Source organism: Arachis ipaensis, chromosome B07, assembly GCF_000816755.2.
Source record: "Arachis ipaensis cultivar K30076 chromosome B07, Araip1.1, whole genome shotgun sequence".
Lineage (NCBI taxonomy): Eukaryota > Viridiplantae > Streptophyta > Magnoliopsida > Fabales > Fabaceae > Arachis > Arachis ipaensis.
This window is the reverse complement of record NC_029791.2, coordinates 53,517,395-53,525,793: the sequence shown is the minus strand read 5'-3', so window position 1 is coordinate 53,525,793 and position 8,399 is coordinate 53,517,395. Positions and strand designations below refer to the sequence as shown.

Genomic DNA, 8,399 nt, shown 5'->3' with positions numbered 1-8,399 from the left:
TGCTTGCAACGAAGAAGTTCTTTTCTATTGAGGAATTCTAAGTCGGTGTAAATCCTCTTCATCAAGTTTTTTGTGCCATTGTCGGGGACTATGCAATTGGTGTCATATTTTTTGTTGTTGTGAATATATGAATAGTGTACAGAGCTTACTTTTTGGTTGTTTAGAACTTTTTGTTAGTAATTAGGATTTTGTCTCTCTTGTTTATTGATGTCTTTTGTTTTTATTTTTTGTTTTCTCTATGAGTTATCATCCTTTTTGTTTGGAGTATAGTTGTGATCATATTGTAGGGAACGATAACTTCAACTTTGGATTGCATTATGGGATGGGAAAACTAATTGAGGAAGGAGCAACCTCCTCTATGTCACAATGAGCCAAACCCTTCCCAATGTGCATACCAAACCCAATGATATCAACCAAACCCCATACACAACCCTCAACCACCAAACCTTCAAGCACCACACCATCCACCTCCATGGAATCCGAACGCTTATCCACGTTGTCACCAACCATATGAACCATCACCTCCTTACACACGACCTCAATATACTCATAAACATAAACCACCTTCCAATTATACAACCTTTCTTCCAACCAATGAACCTTCTTTTTCATCTAAATGTGAAGTTCTTCAACTCTTGATCCAAGAACAACAAGAGCTTCAAGATTTTCTCCAAGAGTAAGAAGAATTCCGAAAGACACAAGGGTAATTCATGGCTACCATAGCCGAAGTAGTGAACCACTTAGTCCTACTACGCTCAGGAAATCAAAGCACTTCCCTTGAAGAATGTGGAAGATCAAATAAAGAGTTTAGTGAGGAGGAGAACATCAAGTTTCAAGTATAAGAAGTGGAGTGGTGAGCGCTGTAACACCCTAACTACCAAAGCTCACGCTTCCGGCTGCGTGACTCTGATAGCTCGGACATTACGACGACACTTATACTATTTAATACTAAAATATGAGCCTGTTTAAAACTTTAAACCGTCATACCGCTCCCAAAAATACTTTCGTTCGATAACGTACATCCATAAATACCATACAACTTACAACAACTCATAAAGAGTACATCCATATATATACATAAATATATATAAATAACTTTACAAGCATTAGCCAATACAATTCCTATCCCTCTTACAGAATATATCAAGATAATGACGAGGGTTCAATAAACCATAACTAAAGCAAGACAGAGCATCTCAACAACAACTAAATAAACTCTTCGTGACTTCTGCGCCCATATCCTGAAAGGGGAAAAATGTAGGGGGGTGAGAACATCATCCTCGAAAGGGTTCTCAGTAGAGGGTTTTTGGGAAGCAATTCTAAAAAACTCAAAAGCCTTTCAAAACGGTTTATCTATGCGGAACCAAAATAGCCTTTCATATTTTATTCCAAACCAGAAACACAAAACCGAAATCAACCATCGGTTCATCTCATTTCAACCACGGCCCTAGGCCCAAACAGTCTAGCCAACAACCAATCACCACAATCCAACAGGGTCCCAGATGCGAACACAGATAGGAAGTTCAAGCACAAACAAACGGTTACAGCAAGTAGGACAAGTAGCAGTTAATCTCAAATAGTCACGAAGGCAAACCAAGTACAATATGCACACCCAAATAATGTCACATAAATGCATATGATGCATGCCTGTTCCTAGTGGCTGATAATATCATCTGTCGGTTATATAGCCAACCCGACACGTCCTGGTAGCTAACCATGGACAGAAACACCCATCGCGAAGCAAGTAGGTTTGAGCTACAACCTCATTGCTACTACCCGCTCAACCCAGAGCCAGTGGAATAACCACTACTGCGGCTACTACCCAGGCGGGTGTTTAAAAGCTCAACCTGGAGCGAGTGGAATCACCACTACTACCGCTACTACCCAGGCATCACAGTCTCTAATCTGGAGCAAGTGGGACGAACCACAATCCTTTCTACTATCCAGGTATCTCAAGCATATATTCATTCAGTCCCAGCCATGGATCAACATCCATCCCAGCCATCCGGCTTAAATTCATAATTCATAGTCAGCCATCCGGCCCATAACTCATTCGGCAATCAGCCATAAATCAATATCATACCCAGCCATTCCGGCTCACGGTTCAATCCAGAACCAGCCAATATTCATAATCATAGACAGCCATTCCGGCCCATAACAAAACAACACTTCCACCATCCAACATCATCAAATTCATAAAACTGGCATTTAAGCCATAAATCACTTTTTCTCAGCGGCCAGTCGTGCGACAGCCGTAGCATCAACAGTAGCAGAACTCCAATGGTGGTAGGAACTACCCTCCTCCTCCTTACCCGCTCCGGTCTCCCTCTCTCCGGCGGCGGTGAGGCCCCAACAGCGCCGGCGCGGCTCATTCACTCCTCCCTGTCGCGTTCATCTCTTCTCCCTTAACTCAGCTCGTGAACAGAGTAGATCCATGGTGTGATGATGGCACGGCGACGCGGCAATGTGAGCTTGCAGCCGCAGCTCCCAGGTGCGACGGCGACGGCGCAAGACAGCGCCCTCTCCTCCTCTTCTTGCGCCAGCTTCGATGGAACAACAGTGGCGGAGGCGGGGCGTGTTCTCCCTCTTCTCCATGGCACAGTGGCGGTGGCGACGTGACAGCGTGAAGGTGGTGGCTTCAGGCCAGCAGAAGCGCGCGATCGAGGTGGCAGCAAAGGCCCCCTCCCCTCCTTCTCCTCTGATCTCCTTTACTCCCCCTTAGATCTCTCTTTCTTTCTTTATTTTCTGTTTCTTTATTCATGAAGGAAGGGGAAACCCTGGGTGAAAGGGGAGACAAGGCATGGTTTTGGCTACTGGGATGAAGGCTTTAGGGTTTCATTATTTTGAAAGTTAGGGTTAGGGGAAAATTGGTAATTTCAAATGAAATTGGGGATAATGTAATAATTGAAACCCAAATTAAATCCAACACTAATTGTATATAGAAAAATACTATTTGCTCATCAATCTTACAAATTATTTTCCATAAAATGCCTAAATCAGAATAATTAGAAATAATATAATTAAACCCTTTATTTTTCAGAGTAACAGTATTAATATTTAAAATATTAATTATTTAATACAAATCATATAAAAATCCTTATTATTTCACAACTACCAACTTTATAATTCAAATATAGAAAATAATCTAATAATTATAAAATTGGGTAATAATCATAACTTATCTCAAATTCAATAAATCGAAACTTGTCTTAATTACCTTTAATAAAATAATTTCTGAAATTAAGGCTATAAATAACCATATGATTTGAGACTTGATCATAAAAAGACTTTTCAAAGGTTCTGGGTCTTACATTCTACCCACCTTATAAAAATTTTCGTCCTCGAAAATTGATACAAAACGAAAGAAATCTCATAACAGTTACACATTTAAGGAAGAAGCAAAAATATCTCAACATATAAACATATATACGGTTTTCAAATACTTGGATGGTCGTATGCATAAAGATACAAAGGCAGGAGTGTGATTGTAAAGCAAACATTATAAGATAGGTTCAATGCACAAGGTCATATGATCTCAATGCCTCACAAAAACTTGAGGTGCCAAAATAGGGTGCAAATCAAGATAGGTGTTCACAAAGCAAAGATGTCATGGTTCAAACATGTGATAGTAAAGCAAAGCATCGAAGGCTATAAAACATGATGGGGTTAAAACGACGTGCTTAACATCCGCACACTAATCTCATATCAACCTCAAGGCTTCAACTTTCCAACTTCGTCAAGCACTTTTCAACCTCATAGCCAATCATAAGCCTAACACCCGCAAGCTCGTTTGCAAGGGACAAAACACCCATAACTCATCATAACGTTACACACCTACCGCTTCACCTTCCATATACACATATCACATCTTAAAGAACTAACGTATCACGTTACGTATACGTCTACAAGTCGCACGTGATATCAAACAATTCTCGAGTCTACTCAGAAGGATACAAGATTTAGAATGGAGAAACAATATCAAGGATAATGCTCACAGATTTAAGAGAATGTATCCAATTCCTAGATAAACAAAGACGCTCAAGCAATGAAGTTTGCTAGAAATAAATCAATTGACAACTTCAAAGATAACCCTTGAATCCAAGAAATTCAATAGGACCAATAAGAAGAGAACCAGCGCCTTAGTTCGAAACAAATTCAAATTGAGTCGAAGAAGTAGGAGGTTTACAGGAAAGAATATCTCGAACCCAAGACAAAGCTCACAGAACTCAAGAGCACGATTACAAATACTTTCGGATACATTGTTCATGAAAGAGTCGAAAACTTGCGAAAAAACCACTTTGCAGTCTAGAAGAAAAGTTAAGCAACAAACATTCTTCAAGAGAGTAGTAAAAGCATAAATGTGGCTTTACTTCAATACAATTTCATGTTGAAGTAGATTTTGTAGAATTCCAAAAACAAATGCACACAACTTTGGCTAAGAGCTAAAATATTTCCTCAAATATTTTAGAAAGATAATTAGATGCACAACTTAACCAAAAGCAGTTCATAAAAACTCGGAAGTAATCAAATGCTTGTTCAAAATTCTCAAAATTTCATATTCAAACAGGCGTGTATAACATTTATAGCAAGTACGAAAGAGGAAGTTAAACTCTTTTTAGAAAAGAAACTCCGAAGTAAAAATTTGCTTACAATTTGGTAAAGGAAATAAGTAGTGCGTTACAAACGAATCGGTTTCCACTAAACAAGGAAGTTCTCCAAAACCTCATTTAAAATAGCACATGCCGATTTTTAAATTAACTTCATCAAAATTGAACAATGGTTTCAATCTCAATCAAGCAACAGAAAGTAAATTCCATTTAATATTTCTTCAAAGAGAATTCAAAACTTCTTTAAAAGGTTCAAAACAAGACTCCAAAAGTGTTCTTGAAATCACTATCTCAGAAGAACATTCAAGAAGCTTAAGATGTACTAAAAAGGAGTCAAGCCATACAAGAAAGGATCTTAAACCAAAGTAGTCCAAACAAGATTCACTAGGCATGAGTCATCAAACAAGCTTTCAATTGATCCAAAAGAATACAAAAGTCATAGGAAAAGACAACTCAATCATTAGTAATTTCTCAAGGATAAATCTTTAACTAAAAACTCTTGTAGAGAAAATGAGAGAATAAACAATGCACTAATTTGAAACGAATCAAACTAACTCACATACGGATGAGATTCACAAGAGAGGACAAACCAAGATCAATGGTAATTTCACAAGATGTAAAAGATTAGTTAAAAACAGAATCACGTATGACATTCATAGAGGTAAAAAGCTTAAGAAGGAATGAGTTCGTTCATAAGAAGAAATCTATGAGTCCAACATTTTCAAACGAACAACAATGGCATAAACCATGTAGTATGCTAAATCAAACTCAAATCAAGATGAATTAAGTAAAGTTTATCAAATGAAACTCAACCGGGATAAAAGCGAAAAATCCCCTTTCTTTCCGGAATTTTGAAAAACACCCCAAATACATAATCAAACGAAGATGTACATTGGAACTATAGTAAAATTACTAGAAAGTCAATTTACTTTTAAAGTAAGTGCAATTCTGTAAACCAGTAAAAGTACAGGCGAGGCATCAGGAATAAATAGTTGTTAAACTGTATAAGTAATCTTCAAAGTCTTATATACAGATAAGTATATATCTAATCAACAGCAATTCATAAAATCTTAAAATTGGCTGTGATCACTGTCAAGTAAGAGAAAAACTGAATCAACAATTTCTCTAATAATGGGCTCAAAATCAGGAGTTAAAATGTACAGCGCATTAAGACAAGTTCAAAGCTATATCAAGGGATACGTGAATCAAGAAGAACTCAAACAAAGGAAGATAGATGCAACAAGGATTCCAAACGAGCATATGCATTTAAGATCAAACAAGAATGCATATGAATAGAGGAACAGAGTTAAAAAATCAAACTACTTCTCAAAAGGATTAGCAAACAAGAATTTCAAGTTAGGATATGAAGGAACAGGTCAACTCGAACAGAATTCAAGACACACAACTGAATAGCCTCGAGAAATAGTTTCCAACGTTGCCAAAACCCGCGATTCAATTTACTCAAAACTCGTATACCATCTATGATAACCCATTAGTGCTTTCATGTACATAATTCACTAGTATTAAGCCGGTCAAACTTAATACCAAGAATTATGCAATGCAAGACTAACGGCGTTAATCAATAGATCGTCATGTGCATAAAGCTCTAATTCTCGTCATTCGACAAGACCTAGTACATGACAGACGCTCAGAGTATGCAATCGAAGTATAGTCGGTCCATTCCTCAGGCTCTACAGGAAGGACTGCTCTGATACCATAATGTAACACCCTAACTACCAAAGCTCATGCTTCCGGCTGCGCGACTCTGATAGCTCGGACATTACGACGACACTTATACTATTTAATACTAAAATATGAGCCTGTTTAAAACTTTAAACCGTAATACCGCTCCCAAAAATACTTTCGTTCGATAACGTACATCCATAAATACCATACAAAATAGCCTTTCATATTTTATTCCAAACCAGAAACACAAAACCAAAATCAACCATCGGTTCATCTCATTTCAACCACGGCCCTAGGCCCAAACAATCTAGCCAACAACCAATCACCACAATCCAACAGGGTTCCAGTTGCAAACACAGATAGGAAGTTCAAGCACAAACAAACGGTTACAGCAAGTAGGACAAGTAGCAGTTAATCTCAAATAGTCACGAAGGCAAACCAAGTACAATATGCACACCCAAACAATGTCACATAAATGCATATGATGCATGCCTGTTCCTAGTGGCTGATAATATCATCTGTCGGTTATATAGCCAACCTGACACGTCCTGGTAGCTAACCATGGACAGAAACACCCATCGCGAAGCAAGTAGGTTTGAGCTACAACCTCATTGCTACTACCCGCTCAACCCAGAGCCAGTGGAATAACCACTACTGCGGCTACTACCCAGGCGGGTGTTTAAAAGCTCAACCTGGAGCGAGTGGAATCACCACTACTACCGCTACTACCCAGGCATCACAGTCTCTAATCTGGAGCAAGTGGGACGAACCACAATCCTTTCTACTATCCAGGTATCTCAAGCATATATTCATTCAGTCCCAGCCATGGATCAACATCCATCTCAGCCATCCGGCTTAAATTCATAATTCATAGTCAGCCCTACGGCCCATAACTCATTCGGCAATCAGCCATAAATCAATATCATACACAGCCATTCCGGCTCACGGTTCAATCCAGAACCAGCCAATATTCATAATCATAGACAGCCATTCCGGCCCATAACAAAACAGCACTTCCACCATCCAACATCATCAAATTCATAAAACTGGCATTTAAGCCATAAATCACTTTTTCTCAGCGGCCTTCACTTTGAAATCAGTAGCATCAACAGTAGCAGAACTCCAATGGTGGTAGGAACTACCCTCCTCCTCCTTACCCGCTCCGGTCTCCCTCTCTCCGGCGGCGGTGAGGCCCCAACAGCGCCGGCGCGGCTCATTCACTCCTCCCTGTCGCGTTCATCTCTTCTCCCTTAACTCAGCTCGTGAACAGAGTAGATCCATGGTGTGATGATGGCACGGCGACGCGGCAATGTGAGCTTGCAGCCGCAGCTCCCAGGTGCGACGGCGACGGCGCAAGACAGCGCCCTCTCCTCCTCTTCTTGCGCCAGCTTCGATGGAACAACAGTGGCGGAGGCGGGGCGTGTTCTCCCTCTTCTCCATGGCACAGTGGCGGTGGCGACGTGACAGCGTGAAGGTGGTGGCTTCAGGCCAGCAGAAGCGCGCGATCGAGGTGGCAGCAAAGGCCCCCTCCCCTCCTTCTCCTCCAATCTCCTTTACTCCCCCTTAGATCTCTCTTTCTTTCTTTGTTTTCTGTTTCTTTGTTCATAGAGGAAGGGGAAACCGTGGGTGAAAGGGGAGACAAGGCATGGTTTTGGCTACTGGGATGAAGGCTTTAGGGTTTCATTATTTTGAAAGTTAGGGTTAGGGGAAAATTGGTAATTTCAAATGAAATTGGGGATAATGTAATAATTGAAACCCAAATTAAATCCAACACTAATTGTATATAGAAAAATACTATTTGCTCATCAATCTTACAAATTATTTTCCATAAAATGCCTAAATCAGAATAATTAGAAATAATATAATTAAACCCTTTATTTTTCAGAGTAACAGTATTAATATTTAAAATATTAATTATTTAATACAAATCATATAAAAATCCTTATTATTTCACAACTACCAACTTTATAATTCAAATATAGAAAATAATCCAATAATTATAAAATTGGGTAATAATCATAACTTATCTCAAATTCAATAAATCAAAACTTGCCTTAATTATCCTTAATAAAATAATTTCTGAAATTAAGGCTGTAAATAACTATA

General features: G+C 39.1%; 1 long non-coding RNA gene across 1 annotated transcript in view; it reads right to left on the bottom strand.

The window, feature by feature from the left end:
- Positions 1,179–8,399, bottom strand: part of LOC110264615 — an 8,999-nt gene continuing 1,778 nt past the window's right edge. The window contains exon 3 of the long non-coding RNA XR_002350785.1: positions 1,179–1,241. This is a non-coding gene — a long non-coding RNA (uncharacterized LOC110264615). The remainder of the gene's footprint in view (positions 1,242–8,399) is intronic.